General features: G+C 33.3%; 1 long non-coding RNA gene across 2 annotated transcripts in view; it reads right to left on the bottom strand.

Annotated features, from left to right (window-relative positions):
* Positions 1–17656, bottom strand: part of LOC111095341 — a 119329-nt gene extending 101673 nt beyond the window's left edge. For both annotated transcript variants that reach the window (XR_005356277.1, XR_005356278.1), the window contains exon 1: positions 17486–17656. This is a non-coding gene — a long non-coding RNA (uncharacterized LOC111095341). The remainder of the gene's footprint in view (positions 1–17485) is intronic.
* Between the last annotated feature and the right edge of the window lie 1829 nt (positions 17657–19485).

Here is a 19485-nt window from a genome sequence, read left to right as displayed (position 1 = left end):
AAACCTGCCTATAAGCCTCCTCTTGGTTTTGGCCATTTCTGAGCTTACCTTTCCTCAGTCACAAAACTTTCCTCCAAAGGGTCTCCGTGTACTTTATAGCACGATGCCAGGTCTTCTTCTGCAGCCAGCAAAGGCACCCTCTCTGGCTGTGCACCCTTCTTGATAGGCTGCTGAGAGTCACCCTAGAGGCATGTGGTGGGATTCCACATTCTGGGCTGGGAAAAGTCCCTAGTCTACCCCCAGCTCTTCCCCAAGACAGTAGGTACTTAATAAACACTTTTAAACAAATTAGGAGGAATAAGGTAGAGATTATGTTTTATATCTTATCTTTGAATCTTAAATATGGAGATAAGACTATTTTAGGATAATTTTAATTCAAAGTTACACGAAAACTGATAAAATTTTAAATAACAAAGTAGATTTATTTTAATATCTGGAAAACCTTGCTCTAAATGATTTTTCAAGGATTTTTGTGACCAAATATACTATTCATAATACAACTTATGTTATCATTTTTTCTGATTTAGAAAAGCAATGATTTCTGTATTTCTCCACACATGGCTGAAACTAAATTAATAAAATAAGTGAATTTCATAATATTTTCCTTTCCATTTTTGAGACTCTGAGGAACTATTTTTGTGTCAGAGTTGAATGATCAGTGAATTATCGTCTGTTATTTTAGCAGTTTTAAGAGAATTGGCAATGGTGCTTAAAATATATTGGAGTACAAAAATAATGGAGCAAAATATTATGACACAAAAACCAAATCTTTATTCTTAGAACTGGTCACTAATTTCTGCCATTTCATCTTGTATATTTGAGAAGCTGTGCCTTTCTCCCAGTACATTCATTTTGTTATATACCCTTATCTGTGAGAAAACTACAACTTCAACCAAATACAAATATGGCTAAAAAATAGATTTTATTTTATTTTTTTAAGTAGGCTCCACACTCAATGTGAAACTTTAACTCATGACCCTGACATCAAGAGTCGCATGCTCTACTGACTGACCTCTGAAAACTAGATTTTAAAGCTAGTATCTTATCAGCAAGTAAAATAAATGTGCTATAAAGACACTGTCCAAGTGGGGAGTTTTCACTAATTTATGTCTCGCCTAGAAGAGTCCCAACAACTATTCTTTCTTAGGAGCCAGTATAAAATTGACCTTTCATAACAAAACGAGCAAAAAAATCAATAAAACATGTCAGCATCTATCTGGATATTAGTATATAATACTTAAATATATGTGTCTACTGCATTTTTAATTTAATATCACCCATTCCTTCCATTTTCATTTATTCTGTAAAAATGTAATAGATTATTCACACGCTTTCTAAGATAGCCTTTATAATGTAATGCTAATTCACTGCAGTCATTCAATATGGCTTAGTAGTGCAATTATAATAATGGCAGTAATTTATACATCTATACTCCATTGTCCTTGAGCGGCTAAAGGTATGCTCATTTGTCCACACTTTTCCATGGAATGAGCATGGCAGTTCACTTAAATTCTTCAGGGCATATCTGCTCTAGCTTGGTAGCTAAGTCAGCATGTGGAGAGGAGTCATACAAGGAGATACTTGAGGCCCATTTTCCTCTGCTGCAAAATCCATAAGGGAGAGATTGCACTTAATATCAAGACGTGTAACACATAAGAATACAATTTGTTTTACACGAAACGCTAGCCCTAAAAATAACGTGTATTATTTGAAAACAGCAAAACAAACAACAGAAAAAAACACTTTTATTTTCCTACACATTTAATGAGTGCTTTCTGATTGTTTTGAAGTCATAATACCGAAAGCAAATTAACTTCACTCACCAGATAAAATGTTCCATTAGGATGTTTTAAGGATGTGTACATTTCTTTCTTATTGGAGTAAGGATTAAGTTCTGAAACTGTTAAGTGTATACTACAATTGAACAACTAAGTAAGTACATCTTAGATCTTGAGAGGTTTCTTAGAGAAAGAAGTGACAAGGAAAGAGGGAAAGCTAGAATGAATGCTATAATGTTGCATATAATGGTAGTATCAATGCGAACTTATGGTTTTAAAATATATACCCAGATAGACTCAGGAATAAGTAGATATATGTGTATATAAAGAGCTAGTATTACATACATATATTCCCAACCACTGTTTACTAACAGAGCCTATAAATAATAGCCAAAGCTGGAAAACTATAACCAACAAAATAACAATACTGGACTATATCCCATAGAATAAAATATAAACCCATCAGCCCATACTGGTATAAATAAATTCCTGAATGAAATGGGGAGAAGAGAAACAGCTCTTCCTTGGTAATGATTCCTACAGGCAAGACCCAATAATGGATACTAAAAGTACTGAGTAAAAGTAAAAGAGGATATTTTGCATAGTCTCAAAGTATCTCCCCTAATATATTTATAAATGATAAAGGGGGAAAATACTAATTTTATAGCTGCTGGCTGATACCACCTTATCCAAGTTAAGAAGGTTAACATTTCCAGTAGTAAGATACATTAAAATCATACACCCCCAGAAATGATGCAAGGAGAAAGGCACATCATTTCTCTTGGCAGTCTTGTTAAAGAATGCATAATCTTATTCTAGTCATAAGAAAACATTAGACAACTCCACAATCCTCTCCTTCCAGCCCCATAACCACCATTCTATTCTCTATTTCTACAAGTTTGGCTTTTTTGGATTCTACATATAAGTGATTATCTTGCAGAGCATAGATATTAAAAGAGAAATTATCAATGATATGACATGATAGAGCTGTTAGCTAATGCTATGCTGGTGATCATATTGCAATATACAACTGTATCAAATCAACATGCTGTATACCTTAAACTTATTCAGTATTATATGTCAGTTATATCTAAATAAACAGAGAGAATATTAGACAAATTCCAATCAAGAGATATTCTAAAAAAGAACAACATAATACTCATCACAGGTGTCAAGGCTATTAAAGAGAAGGAAAGACTGAGAAACCGCTACAGATTGGGGGAGGCTAAGAATAGCAATTAAGTGTAGTGCGGGTTCATGGAATGGCTTCTGGAAGAACAACAAAAGACATTAGTGATACATCTGGGGAAATTCTAATTACATCTTTAATTTAGATAATAGAATTATATGAATGTTAATTTCTTAGTCTGAATAATTATAGCATGGTTTTTCCACATGCTAACATAAGGGAAATCTGGTGAAGTAAATGTGGGAAGACTGTGCTATTCATGCAATTTTCTTTAAGTATAAAAATATATTAAGAAAAGAGATTAAAAACAGTGGAGCCTGATAATAAGTCTTCCTTCAATATTTATTCTCTTGCCACTATCAAAGTTGATTGCAATAACGTAAAAGAACAATCTGAGACCTCATTTGCAATGGTGGCTTTTCATTTAGGCCAGAGTTCAATTTTGGGAAGTCATGAGTTAACACTATAATAAAAGGTAAACTGGAAAGAATAAAGGAGAAGAGATTCAAAAAGAGGGATTTTTAAATTTTTTTTTTACCATGTTACCATTAAAAGAAGGGAACTCTGAATACATCACATATAATCATATTATTTGTAGGGTTAAGAGTTTAAGCAAAATATAATAAGTAATGGTATCTTTGTTACTATCAGAAACAATGTGAAAACCTGCTTTTCCTCTTGAGTATATAATTTCATTTTTACTAGTTAAGTTAATTTATTATAAACTGTGACTGGGATTTTTAATAGCAAATCTAAAGTATCCATGATAACTTTTTGGAAAGTAAAGTAATATTAGCTAGCATTTATATACCATTCTTCATATAAATTCTTTTTCAACATTAAATTTATATATATATATATATATATATATATATATCCCTAAAGAGCAAAAAATAAAAACACTAAGGCAGAAATCATAAAATATCTGCAGTCACAGAAAAGATAGCATTCTAGTTCTGAAAGAGAATAAAATTCCCCTTTGCTCTTGAGCTTCTTCTACTTCCTCCTTAGTGTGTTATTTTTCAATAGAGAATTATGTGATAACATATTTCATGATGTATTCCCATTATTTTGAAATATTGGTAATTAATAACAATTATTACCAGAAAGCAGACAGTTCTTTAGTGATGAGTCTAATGCAATATGTCTGTGAAATGTGGAATTATAACCAAATTATTTTCTTCAGGTATGCATTTTTAGATATGAAGGTAGAGAGATTTCGCTATGGAAAAATGAATGTGAAATATTTCATCTCCATAAAAGTAACATTCAATTACTGTAGTTCTCTACTAAATGCCTCTTATTCATAATGAAAGAAAAAGTGGGTCCATATAATACTCAAATAAGATGAATGGATAGGTGACTTTAAAGTACTTTGAAAATATAAATAGCTCTTCAAATATCAAATATTAGAACATATATTACACTTTTCTCCATGTAGAATTTTACAACAAAAGTATACTGCTATTTAGAAAGAATAAGAGAAATTGTTTCAATGTCAAGAAGTCTTATGGTGAAGATGTTGAAGGAAAGAACTAGACTTAAAAAAAAAATGATAGCCTGCACACAAAATAATCCTAATTTAATATTAAAAGTTCATGATCATAAAATAGCCCTAATTCAACATTAAATAAACATCACATTTTGTGATGCTTAAGAAAATTCTGAAAATTATTTGGTCAAACCTGGTGATTTAAGACCTGTTTGCAAACATAATAAAAAATCCTGTATGATGTGGCACCTACTTTAGGAAATTTCACTCACCATTCATTCAACTCTATGTCCCAATGTACGCCACTGTAGACGTTGGAAGCGTGCTACCAGCATTTCCCAACCTGCACTTCAGTTAAGAATGATCATGAGGCATAGACCATGACAAGTGGAAAGAAGTTGGTATCCTACTCTCCTCCCTCCCATCTGGGAAATGGGTGTGATGCCTCAATGTTCTCCAGCCATTTTGTGACCACGAGGACAAAGACCTTATCTTATGAGAATACAGACAGAATTAGGAAGGGGTTCAGCCTGTAAAAGCATCATTAAGTTGACACAAATCCTTAACTGTGACATTATCGATGTTTAAGAGAAAAAAACTCCTTGATTGTTTAAGTCAATGGAATATGTTTTTCCATTCCTTACTCCTGCCTGTAATTCTCCCTGACATACACAGCCTTGGGTGAGAGGATGCCTATGTGTGATTTATCTTTGTTTCCCAGTCCCAGGCACAGAGAAGCCATGAAACCCTTGCTAAGTGACTGGCAATGTAGGACGTTGGCAAAAGAGGGGCAATGGGATTTCATATCATATAGGCAGAGGACGAACAGCAACAACAACAGCAACAGGGTTTGTGGAGGAGAAAACACTCAAGCAACAGATATAAGGAAAACTAAAAGTGCACCAAGTCCTCCTCTGAGGCTCCAAACAAGACATCAGTCATTAGTGGAACAGGATATTATAGTACAGGGCTGGCCCAGGGGGGACAGGCACTTTACCCATTTAGAATTCAAGCACAGGAATAAATCAGGGAACACGTCACTCAGCATTTATTTGGCACTATATTATTACCACCATGCTCTAGCAGGCGTCAGCAACCCAAGGCCCAGGAAACCTGTTTCAGTAAGTAAAGTTGTATTGGAATATAACCATGTTCATTCATTTACTTATTGCTTATGACTGCTTCAAATCTACAACAGTGGGTCTGAGTAGTGGTGATAGAGATCCTGTGGGCCTCAAAGCCTAAAAGCAAAGGAAAATTTGCCAGCCACTGAGCTACAGAACAGGAGTAAAAGAAAAAAAAAAAAAGGAAAAGAAAAAAGAAATGGAGAAGGAATGTTACATACTAGGAGATAGAGAAACGACTGTGGAAGTAGGAGAGTTCCTGGCTGAATTTTGTTTCTTATTTATCTTCTTTTTCACCTTCTGATTCATCTTGGTATCCTAAACAACCAACACTGCATTGCACCCATTTGGATCAAAGTACTTTTTGTTTAATTGAATTTTCAAAGAAACAAGATTGTCAACAAGAAGCATGGAGAAAAGTAGTTTTAAATTTTTTGTTTAGCAGAAAATAGCGCAAATTGAAGGAAAAAAGTGGGACTGAATATCAGAAAAAAAAGAAAGTTCAACTTTTAAGCATGATTCTTGGCAACAGTGGTAATCTGATTACTCGTAAGTGGTACTTCCCCATCAGAGTCTGAAATATAATGTAATAATTGTAATGATAGTCCTGTTAAAAAGTTCATTATCCTCAAAGTCTATAACAGGAAATATTGATATAACGTGAAGTGAGTCATTTTTTTTTCCAAGTCATACATATAGAAGTGGAAACCAGGAATGTGAGCTCTGATTTGCTACTCGAATATCTGAATCATACTTCTTAGTATTTAGTGAAGCAAACTGCTTGTAAGGAAAAATCAGCTAAAATAGCATCATATCCTTGGAAGATTTACGTTTTTGACATAAAACAAATAAAGTGAAAAGGAAAAAGAACAAAAGGAGCTTAACCAACACTGTTTATTGAGGAGACTGTCTTTTCCTCATTGTGTGTTCTTGACATCTTTGTCAAAGATCCACTGACCATAAATGTATGAATTTATTTCTGGGCTTTCTATTCTGTTCTATTGGTCTGTATGTCTGTTTTTATGCTGTTTGTTTCGATTACTAACAGCTTTGTAGTATATTTTGAAATCAGATAATGTGATGCCTCCAACTGTGTGTGTGTGTGTGTGTGTGTGTGTGTGTGTGTGTATTTCAGTGCTGCCTTGGCTATTTGAGATATTTTGTAGTTCCATATGAATTTACATACTTTTTTTCTATTTCTGTGAAAAATGCCAACGGAATTTTGGTCAGGATTACACTGAATCTGTATATGGCTTTGGATAGTATGGACGTTTTAAAAATAAGTCTTTCAATTCACGAACATGAGATATCTTTTTATTTATCTTTTTCAATTTATTTTATCATTGTTTTATAGTTTTCTATGTACAGATCTTTTACACCTTTTGTGAAATTTAAGTATTTTATTTATTTTTGGATGCTATTGTAAATAGGATTTTTTCTTTTTGCTGTTAGTGTATAGAACCGCAATTGATTCTTGTATGTTGTTTTTATATACTACAACTTGACTGAATTTATTAGTCCTAACAGTTTTTTGATGGGTCTGTTAGGTTTTTCTATATATAATATCATGTCTCTTCAAGCAGAGACAATTTTATTTCTTCCTTTTCTATTTATCTGCCTTTTTAGTGCCTAAAGATATCTATATATCAATGGAATATTATTTAGACATGAGAAAGAAAAAACTACCATTTGCAAAAACATCTAAGTCATTATTCTGTGAAAAAATGAAAAAAACATAATCTCAATTATATGTGAATGCAAAAATGCAAAAAAAAGGTCAAATTCATAGAAATAGTTGCTAGAAAATGGGAATGTAAAAGTAATCGGTCAAAGTGTACAAACTAGTAGTTATGGGGGATAAATAAGTCTAGAGATCTAGCGTACAGGTCTGTTGAACACTGGAAATATTCCTTGGGGGATATATTTCAAGTGCATTCATCACACACAAAAAACTGGTAACTGTGTGAGGAGATGAAATACTAATTATCTTGATCCCCCAGTAATAATTTCACTGTATATATCTATGATTTATATATGACCTATATATATAGATCATAATCAATATTACAATCATATTGATTATATATATATATATCTATATATATATAATCAATATGATGTACACTTTATATCTATAATTTTTATTTCAAGTGCACTCATCACACAAAAAAACTGTTAACTATGTAAGGAGATGAAATGCTAACTATCTAGACCATGGTAATAATTTCACTATATGTATATATTTATAATATATAATCAATTATATATAATCAATATTATACTCATATTGATATATAATCAATATGTTGTACAACTTATATCAATACAATTTTTATTTAAAAAGAAAAAAGAGCTCTTCTAATTGAAAAATGAGTTCATTGTACTTGAACATTTTATTTTATTTATTTTTATTTAAAAATTTTATATTTGAGTATAGTTGACATACAGTGTTACAATAGTCTCAGGTGTACAATATAGTGATTTAACAAGTCTATGTGTTTTGTTATGCTCACCACAGATGTAGCTACCATCTGTCACCATACAATGCTATCACAATACCTCTGACTATATTCCCTATGCTGCATCTTTTTTTTAATAAAGTTATTTTTTATTGGCGTTCAATTTACCAACATATAGAATAACACCCAGTGCTCATCCCGTCAAGTGCCCCCTCAGTGCCCGTCACCCATTCACCCCCACCCCCTGCCCTCCTCCCCTTCCACCACCCCTAGTTCGTTTCCCCGAGTTAGGAGTCTTTACGTTCTGTCTCCCTTTCTGATATTTCCCACACATTTCTTCTCCCTTCCCTTCTATTCCCTTTCACTATTATTTATATTCTCCAAATGAATGAGAACATATAATGTTTGTCCTTCTCCGATTGACTTACTTCACTCAGCATAATACCCTCCAGTTCCATCCACGTTGAAGCAAATGGTGGGTATTTGTCGTTTCTAATGGCTGAGGAATATTCCATTGTATACCTAAACCACATCTTCTTTATCCATTCATCTTTCCATGGACACCGAGGCTCCTTCCACAGTTTGGCTATTGTGGACGTTGCTGCAAGAAACATCGGGTGCAGTTGTCCCGGCGTTTCATTGCATCTATATCTTTGGGGTAAATCCCCAACAGTGCAATTGCTGGGTCATAGGGCAGGTCTATTTTAAATATACTTGCCCCAAGTCCTGATTTCACCCTACTAAAAAAATAAATGGACAATTTATAAAGCTGGACTTGAAGACCTGTCATAAGCTAGCAAAACTGGCTTTCAGATACTACAGTTTTTCCACACTATAGATTTTCAAATAAATGCAAATTGTATAAGAATCAAATACTGGAGTGATGAAAGAGGAAGTTCTAAGAAGAAAGAGTGGCTTTCGTGTCTAGACAGCTTAGTATTGGGTAATATGTAGGAGGAAAATGGTAAACAACGGAAGTGTGTGAAAGCACAAGTTACAAATGCAAATAAATGTGTCAAGGCCTCAGGAAAATGACACTATAAAATCACTATTCAACATGTAAACTAAGAGAAAGATTACTTATTCATATTTCCAAATGTCAGTTCCCTAGACAAGAAGGGACACTAATAATTTGTCCAGTCTCCTGTCTATTCATAAGTCTTTTGATCAAAATGGAATATTCATTTTGGTCCCCTGGATTGATACTTTGATATGGAAGCTAAAGAAATAGAAAATTAAGTTGGGCTAGGCAAAGAATTGAGGATGGCTATATAAAAAATTTTCCAACAATAATCTTGGTTAAAAGAATTGTATTAAATTATTCAAATTTTAGAATTAATTATTGGTATAGCACTAAAGTGATACAGATAACTGACCCAACAAATACAATACATCTGGGTGTGGAATTTCTATATATAGATTCTTTCAAGTCTGTGATGCTTTGTTAAGCCTGATAAAAATCACAGGAGTCTGGGCATCAGAAAAAAAAAAAAAAACACTTTTACAAATATTATTTTGTATTCTATTCTTAAAACAGGTTTCAATGGAGTTAATAGTGCAGAACTAATTAGAGACATAGAGTCTAGGTAATTGATGTTTTATACCTGTATTCGGGAATATTTAGTGAAAGTACAGTTCTTCTCATAATTTTAAGATATTTTTTCACATTCATTTTCTGTTGGAGGACTTTATGATTCATTTTAAGTGTTTTAAGAAATGTTCTAAGTTTCGTTGTGACAGAAATGTTATCTTTTTTTTTTTTTTTTTTACAAAGCAAGCAACAACAGAAGCTGATTCAGTTCTTTATTGTGACTGTATATTGGGAAATAAAGAATACTGTGATCCCCAGAAATTGCCCTACCACATTTAGAAATCCAGTCCTTTTTTTTTTTTTCAGTTTATCATACTATTTTTCTTTATGTAGAGGTACCTACACTCATCTAAAAAAAACTGAAAGTCATTTGTCAAATCTTTAAATGGCTCTTTTTCTGTCTCAATAAATCTGCCTAGCCTCAAAAATAACAACAACAATAACAAAATTAAAAGCCTGAAATCAAATGAGGAGGAAAAAATGGGAGAGGAAATTTAGGTAGGGGGAAGAAGGAGAACCAAGACAAAGTTTGTCTCCAGTGGCTTACTCAGACCTCAGTTTCTATTCTTATCTCTGAACCCGTGCCTCCATCAATTCTTCCCATATGCCTCTGCTATTCTACTGTGTCTTAAACTCCTCTGTAGTGAAGGCTGTCTTGCATAATTATTTTCCACAGACTATTCAAATAAATGACAAATAAATAAATTGGAGAATAATCCTTTTAACATTATATGTAATAGCTTGAAGGAAGGAACAAAGGGAGGAAAGAAGGGAGGGGGGAGTTGTGGATGGAAGGGAGGGAGGAAGGGAAGAGGGAGGAAATGAAAGGAGGAGGAAGGGAAGGAAGGAGAGAAAGAAGGAAGGGAGGAAAGAGGGAGGGTATAAAAGAAGGAAAGGAAGGAAGGATGGTTGGGGGCTCGGCCAGGTGACTTTCCTTTTATGTCACTTAGGCTTCTAAGCTTATCTTCAAGTTAAATTTTGGAATGGTCATACTAAAAAAATGAATGACTACTAATTTGTATATTAAAAAAGGAAAGGAGAGGGGGGGGAGGAAAAACTGAAGGAAAGAGAGAGAGAGAGAGAAAAGCAATGAGGGAGATCAGGAGATGAAGAGAAGGTAAAACAATGTGACTTACCAAGTTTTTATTTCTAGGTAATTTGACCATTGTTGGTGTATAGTAATGTATGATGCTGTCAGGCAATTGATTGGTACTTACAGAAGAAAACTAGTCACTTCAAAATTAGTTATATGTAAATATTGTTACTACAGAATTCACATGCACACATGTACACAACATGGTGTGTGATTCCAATTTTGAATCACACACCACATCACACTTTTATTTTTTTTTGATAAAAATAAAGTGCTATTAGGAAGTGATACCTATTCATGTTAACGTTTATTTCTGATGTGACTATGAGTGATTTTTATATTACTATTTGTATTACTTCTATTTTTTACATTATGCAATTAATATACATATTAGTTATTTTAACAATAAACATTCAAATTTACAAAAAAAGAAGGACATTTAAAAATTGTATGCTCTTCTACAGCTCTACAGTTTCCTTCCACTCCTTCCAGACCTCTACCTTCCTTACAACAGAAATTCAGACCGAAAGTAACCTGGCAACACTTCAAGATTATTCCTTCATCTGTATCTTTGTAGACGTGAAATCCGTAGAATTCCCCATTTCTTTGCAAATTTTACCCATTTTTCTATTCTGTCCTTCTTTATATGACTTCATTGACTACTACAGCCTTTCATAATGTTTCTATCCTCTGTTTTCTTTCAATATCGATATTAGACTATAAAATTCCTAAATCCTTTCCAATGACTTTGAGCCAAGAAAGAGACTGGAGTATGTGTTTCAGTTTCCTCTAGTGCAGAGTGGTCACTTAAATCTATAATTAATGTGTTATTTTATTCTTCTCATTCTTTCTTGAGGAGCAAATCACCTAGGTCTCCATTACGTTCAATGGTTTAAATATTAATAATTGAAGATCTAAAAAAATAAAAAAAAATAATTGAAGATCTAGGGACCTAGAGCCACAATTATTAACAAAACTGCTATACTGGGTGTTCTTCAATTGTCACTCCCTTTGATGTAAGTGATTTGCTCTTAGAACTAAGTACAAGCAGTAATCTCAGACCAAGATCTTACATAGGCCACCACCTCAGTCATATTAATACCCAGGGAAATTTGCCCTTTGCAATATTAAAAAAAAGTAAACTTTATATTGATAAATCCCACCTAAGTCTGTATTTTTCAGATCACCTACTGTTGATAGCTCTGTCAAGTGATTGTGTCAGAAGTTTGAAGGCCATTATTTTGTTTAAATATCATAGTGGTGGGTCTTAAATCCTCAGAGATAAATCTGCCAGTCTAACTGCTTTACTTCTACTTCTGTCTCCACAATAGACTCAGAGAGGTGCCTGAAATTATTTAGTTCATCTATATGCAAATATACATGGGTCATTTTCTTACTCTATTATGACGGAGAAAGCAGCTGAAATGATACAAAGTGATTTTACTTATTCAAAACTTTGGTTTATAAGAAATAGCTCGCTCTCACTCATTTCACGTATTGATTTTTTTATATAAAGAAATCTTTCTATTTCTGAATTTTAGTCTAATGAAAATTTCTAAACACCGACAGAGAACTGGTAGTTTATGTAAAATAAATCACATAAGTGCATTCTGTTAATCAATAATCAAATATGTTATATTTTATCAAGATCAGCTACATTGAATATTGGGCAAAAATATTTATTATATCTTTAATGGCTTTGTCCTTGCTCTGGCACCAAAAACCTCACAGAATATTATTAACACTGATAGAGTAGACACATTGTGGTTACAAGTCTTGTATTTGAGGACCACTGTGTCATGTTCTGTGTGAAAAGGGGATTAAGGGAGAAATGAGTCTGACGCTTAACCAAGTAGTCTCAGCAATTATAGGTAGTCACTCTTATAGCAGTAAACTCTTAATTATTCACGTTCCAACATCTCAGTAGAGGGTTGCTGCTGAGAAGACACTGGCCATCTGGGGACTGCATTTTCCAGTTAGTCCTGCCTCATCCCCATCTTCTTTGAATGTAGGTAGGATGATGTACTAGTTCTCTTGAAAAGCATGGGAATTGAAGTGACCTGCAGCAACACAGCACTCTTGCAGTTAAAGGAGGCCCTAATGAACGGTGAAAGCATATGGTTCAAGGATCCTGGACCCCTCATTCACAGGTGGAGAAAAACTGCTTGCTGAACAAGGAGAATGATACGGGACTACCACAAGGGTAAAAATATAAACATTGCATAAATCAACTGAAATGCTGGGCTTTGTTTATTGAGCAGCTAGCATATTCAAAAAAAAAAAAACATACATACTTACGCCACTGCAATTTCCATAAAGTTCAATAAAGCACAAAATTAATTTAGAACAGTCTCGAAAGTTATTGAATAAACTCCTGCACAGAGCACTGATAAACTGAGAAAAGAAGTATGTCCATCACAAATCACAACTAAATGGCGAAACGTTAGAGACATGTACATAATCATCGAGCATTGTAATTCATATTATCTCAATATTACACGACATTATTCTGGAACTACAGACAATTTGTTAATAAGGAAATAGAATTACAGCATTCAATCATTATAAAGAGACAAATTTATTCTACCTTGGTGATGCAATTAAATAATAATTAAAAAAAGAAATGATTAAATTACAATGATCATAGGGCGTATTTAATGTTCAGAAAATTGACCAGACACAGCAAATATCACAAAGTTAATGGTATTAATGTTCAAGCAATAATAAAAACAATGAAAATAAAATCAATACTGTTTTATGTAATATTATTAGCAATGAATTGCAGATGAGCCAGGTGAAAATAATCATAAAATCACATTTCATTTTTTTCCATGTTCTTTTTTTTTAAAACCTTTATTTTAATTCCAGTCAGTGAATACAGGGTCATATCAGCTCCAGGTGGGCAATACGGTGCCTCAACACTTCCATACATCACCCGTGCTCATCACCACACCTGCCCTCCTTAATCCTCATCACCTATTTAACCCATCCTCCACACCTCTCCCCTCAGTTTGTTCTCATAATTAAAAGTCTGTCTCATGCTTAGTCTCTCTCTCTTTTTTCCCCTTTGCTTGTTTGTTTTGGTTCTTAAATTCCACGAGTGAGATCATGTGGTATTTGTCTTTGACTCATGGTTTCACACAGCATTATGCCCTCTAGCTCCACCTAGTCCTTGTAAATGACAATATTTTTTTTATGACTCAATAATATTCATACATAAAATCCTAAATCTTTCTTATCCATTCACCAACCAATAGATATTTGGGCTGCTTCTACACCTAATCTATTGTAAATAGTGCTGCTATAAACCTAAGGGTACATGTATTTTTTGAACTATTGTTTTTGTATTTTGGGGGTAAACATCCAGTAGCATGATTGCTGGATGATACGATAGTTCTATTTTTAACTTTCTGAGGAACTTCCACACTGTTTTCCACAGCAGCTGTACCAGTTTGCATTCCCACCAACAGTGCAAGAGGGTTTCTTTTTCTCCACATCCTCACCAACACTTGTTGTTTCTTGTGTTACTGATTTTAGCCATTCTACAGGTGTGAGGGGGTCTCTCTCATTGTAGTTCTGATTTATATTTCCCTGATGATCAGTGATGATGAGCATCTTTTCTTGTGTCTGTTGGCCACCTGTATTTCTTCTTTGGAGAAATGTTTATTTATGCCTTCTGCCAATTATTTCATTGGATTATTTGGTTTTGGGGTGTTGAGTTGTATCAGGTTTTTTTTTAAGATTTTATTTATCCATTCATGATTCATGGTAGACAGAGAGAGAGAGAGAGAGAGAGAGGCAGAGACACAGACAGAGTGAGAAGCAGGCTCCATGCAGGGAGCCTGATGTGGGACTTGATCCCGGGACTCCAGGATCATGCCCTGGGTCCAAGGCAGGCGCCAAACCACTGAGCCACTCAGGGATCCCTCAGTATCAGTTTTTATATATTTTGAATACTAACCCTTTATTGAATATCAATAGGCAAATATCTTTTCCCATTTTGTAGGTTACCTTTAAGTTTTATTGAATGTTTCCTTCACTCTACATAAGTCTTTTATTTTGATGTAATCCTGAAAGTTTATATTTGCTTTTGCTTCCCTTGCCTCAGGAAACATATCTAGAAAGAAGTTGCAATGGCCGATGTCAAATGAATTATTATCTGTGTTCTTGTCTAGAATTTTTATGGTTTCCTATCTCCATTTAGGTCTTTAATCCATTTTGCATTTATTTTTGTGTATGGTGTAAGAAAGTGGTCCAATATTATTATTTTGTACATTGTTGTCCAGTTTTCTCAACACCAATTGTTGAAGAGACTACTGTCTTTTTGTCATTGGATATTCTTTCCTGGTTTGTCAAAGATTAATTGACCATATAATTGTGGGTTTATCTCTGGATTTTCTATTCTGTTCTATTGATCTATGTGTCTATTTTGGTGCCAGTATCATATTACATTACTACAGCTTTATAATATAACTCAAAGTCAAGAATTGTGATGCCTCTAGATTTTTTTTTTTCTTTTTCAAATGACTTGGGCTATTTAGGGTCTTTCATGATTCCACACAAATTTTATATTTTGTTCTAGTTTGTTCTAGTTCTGTGAAAAATGCTGTTGGCATTTTGATAGAGATTGCATAGAATTTATAGATTGCTTTGGGCAGTATAGACATAATAACAATATTTGTTCTTCCAACCCATGAGCATGGGATATCTTTCCATTTCTTTGTACTGTCTTCAATTTCTTTCATCAAGATTTTATAGCTTTCAGAGTACAGATCTTTCACCACTTTGGTTAGGTTTATTCCTAAGTATCTTATTATTTGGGGTGCAATTGTAAGTGGGATTAATTCCTTAATTTCTCCTTCTGCTGCTTCATGATTGCTGATGCATAGAAACGCAACAGATTTCTGTATGGTGATTTTGTAGCTTGTGACTTTAATGAATTTGTCCATCCATTCTAGCAGCTTTTTGTGTGTGTGTGGATTCCTTCCAGTTTTCTCTATATAGTATATCACCTGCATATAATACCCAGTGTTCATTACATCATGTGCCCTCTTTAATGTCCATCATCCAGTTCCCCCATCTCCTGCCCACCTCTCCTCAAGCAACCCTCAGTTTGTTCCTCAAGCAACCCTCAGTTTGTTTCCTATGGTCGAGTCTCTTATAGCTTGTCTCCCTCTCTGATTTCATCTTATTTGATTTTTCCCTCCCTTCCTCTATGATCCTCTGTTTATTTAAATCCACATATAAGTAAAACCATATGATAATTGTCTTTCTCTGATTGACTTATTTCACCCAACATAATACCCTACAGTCCTGCCCACATCATTGTAAATGGTAAGATTTCATCCTTTTTGATGGCTGAGTTATATATATATATATATATATATATATATACATATATATATATATATATATATATATATATATAACTTCTTCTTTATCCATTCATCTGTCCATGGACATCTGGGCTCTTTCCATAGTTTGGTTATTGTGGACATTGCTGCTATAAACATTGGGGTGCAGGTGTCTCTTTGGATCACTAATTTTGTATCCTTTGGATAAATTCCTAGTAGTGCAATTGCTGCTCATAGCGTAGCCCTATTTTTAACTTTTTGTGGAACCTCCACACTGTTTGCATTATACCAGTAATATGGCTGTACCAGTTTGCATTCCCACCAATAGTATAAGAGGATTCCCCTTTCTCCACATCCCCGCTAACATTTGTTGTTTCCTGTCTTGTTATTTTTTAACCATTATGACTGGTGTGAAGTGGTATCTCATTGTGGTCTGGATTTTGTATTTTTCCTAATGCCAACTGATGTGGAGCATTTTTTCATGTGTCTGTTGGCCATTTGTATGTCTTCTTTGGAGAAATATCTGTTCATCTCTATGGCCCATTTCTTGCCTGAATTATTTGCTTTTGGGGTGTTGAGTTTGATAAGTTCTTTATAGATCTTGGATGCTAGCCCTTTATCTGACAACAATTTGCAAATATCTTCTCCAATTCTGTAGGTTGTCTTTTGGTTTTATTGACTGTTTCCTTTGCTGTGCAGAAGCTTTTTATCTTGAGGAAGTTCCAAGAGTTCATTTTTGCTTTTGTTTCCCTTGCCTTTGGAGATGTGTCTAGCAAAAAGTTGCTGTGGCTGAGATTGAAGAGGTTGCTGCCTATGTTCTCCTCTAGCATTTTGATGGATTCCTGTCTCACATTTAGTCTTTCATTAATATATTTTAATTATAAGTTTAATTCATGAATAATACTATTCCTTGCATAAATATAATAATCCCCTTATAAATTATGGGATATTATACTTTGAAGTAAAAATGTTTTACATCCATTTGTATATAAGATTTGCTTATAGATTTATTTGCTATATTAATAATTTGTGTCAAATATTATCAATTAAATGTTCTTCAAAAGCTAAAGACTATAACTAATTATATATAATTTAAAGTAACATAATAATAAAATGCCATTTAAAGTTAAAATAATTCAACAATTTATATGTGTCTAGATATTTTTGGGAATCATTTTTATTATTTTTCCTTAAATAATTGGCAATTGACAGATAAGTTGGGATACTTTTTCATTTTCGTTTTAAAAATAGAAAATACAATTACTATAATATAGTCTCAGATTTATGTGACTATAATATTCTTATATTCCTTTTTATAACATTCTTATATTATTATAATATTCTTATATATTCTTGTATTGGCCTGTATACTTACTGTTTTATCTTTTTATAACTGGTGACTTACTCTGATAATAGGTCTTTGGAGATATAATAAGTTTAAAACTGTGATGTGGGGCTCATCGGTTGAGCGTCTGCCTTCAGCTCAGGTCGTGATCCGGAGTCCCGGGATCGAGTCCCACATCGGGCTCCCTGCTACTCCCTCTGTCTGTGTCTCTGCCTCTCTCTCCCAGTGAAATAAAATCTTTTTTAAAAAATGAATAAGAAAGTTACAACAGTCACTGCAGTTTTATTTTTTTTTAATTTTGATTGATACACATGCAGTATAAGTATCCATATCAGAGAGAAAGTGATATGGCTTAAAGAAATTCAAAGGATGGGTATATGACGTGGTTGTTCAATTATTCTGAGAATACCTTGAAAATACCTCTCCCACACACCCAAAGAATAACAGCTTCCTATAAACTAATTCCTAACTACTCGATAAGTTGCATTCAGATTCCTAGAAAATTATAGATCCGAATTTACTTTATATACTACTTCAATTTTTAATAAGTCAAACAGCAGAACAGGTGAAGAAGACTAATCTTGCCTAAGAGTTTTTGCCAGTAAAACTTACACATATATCCAGACTTACACACATATCCTTATTTGGTAGGATTTCATCTCCTAAATTTTTATCTCCACATGCGCTATGGCAAGCAAGCTTGTGATTATTAAAACTAGAGCCAAGTGTCCTCCATTCCTTCCCTTTTTTTCAAATCTGTAGCTGTCATTATATCAATGATTATATAGTTAATCAAAATTAACTAAACAAATGGTATCATCAGATGGATATAGTGTTACAAATGCATGAATGCACATCTGGCTAATAGTAGTGTTTTTCTCTGCAGATTTACCTACTCCCTGGTAAGTGGTAGTCACTGATAATTCTGTATACATACCTCTTTTTCAGGTGTCTCCTACCTATCTTAGCTTGGTGTGTGTGTGTGTGTGTGTGTGTGTGAGAGAGAGAGAGAGAGAGAGATAAAAACACTATATATTTTCCAAACAAACATCAAAAAGATGGAGTAAAATTTAGGATTAATCCTTAGCCATTTTTTGTTTGCCAACTCTTCCTTTCATTGCAAAATGTAATAAAACACCCCTTTTAACAGGAACACATGCAAGAGACAACATCAATATGTGTGGGGGAGGGCTTTAGAGGAATAAGAATTTCATATCTCTGTTTTTCTATTACTTAATTGTGTTCACTCAGGGAATAGGAGGACATAATGCTTGACATCATTTCAGACCAAAAGCAAGTATTGCAATTTCAATTATAAGCAATCACTACAAGGATGAATTGAAATATTTAAAATTATAATGGAATAAAGCAAACTTACAACTGCTGAATAAAATCTTTTTTCAATATAACTTAAGAAGAAAATTACTTATAATTTGAGCTATAGATAAAAATAGGAATTTTGAGTGATAGAATAATCTTATCTAATTGTTCGAATATGATGACTTTATCTTTGATTATACCTCTTCTCTTTGTCAATAAGAAAAAACTAGAATAATCCTCTAAACCATCAGTTTGTGACTTCTCTAACTTATACTTTTAAATCAGATATTTTTCTCAGTAATATGTAAGCCAACCTCTGTCTTTCTTCTTACCTATCCTCATTTCAGCTTTTCTTAAAGTGCTAATTACTTGGAATGAAATAAAAGAAACAATTTTACCATTTCCTCATAATTTCCTCAGGATAAAGAGATTTCTAAAGTCCATTGATGTCTTTTCTTAATGATTTGTAAGTTTAATTTTCAACAGACTAAAATGTTAGAATTCAACATAAAAATATAGTTAACAAATTGATTATTCTACATAATCATAATACTTGGTAATTTCTTTACACATAAATAGTCCAAATTAATTAAATTAATCCGTTTCATTCAATTATTATAACATTCCTATAATGTCTAATAATTAGTTAAATTGGAATAGTCACATTTCATATGTTGCTTTCTGTCCTCGAGAAAAAAATAACAAAATCTTAGCATGCATGGTATACTATCTGCAGCCTT

The sequence above is a fragment of the Canis lupus genome, chromosome 3 (assembly GCF_011100685.1).
Source record: "Canis lupus familiaris isolate Mischka breed German Shepherd chromosome 3, alternate assembly UU_Cfam_GSD_1.0, whole genome shotgun sequence".
Classification (NCBI taxonomy): domain Eukaryota; kingdom Metazoa; phylum Chordata; class Mammalia; order Carnivora; family Canidae; genus Canis; species Canis lupus.
This window is presented reverse-complemented; position numbering and strand designations above follow the sequence as displayed.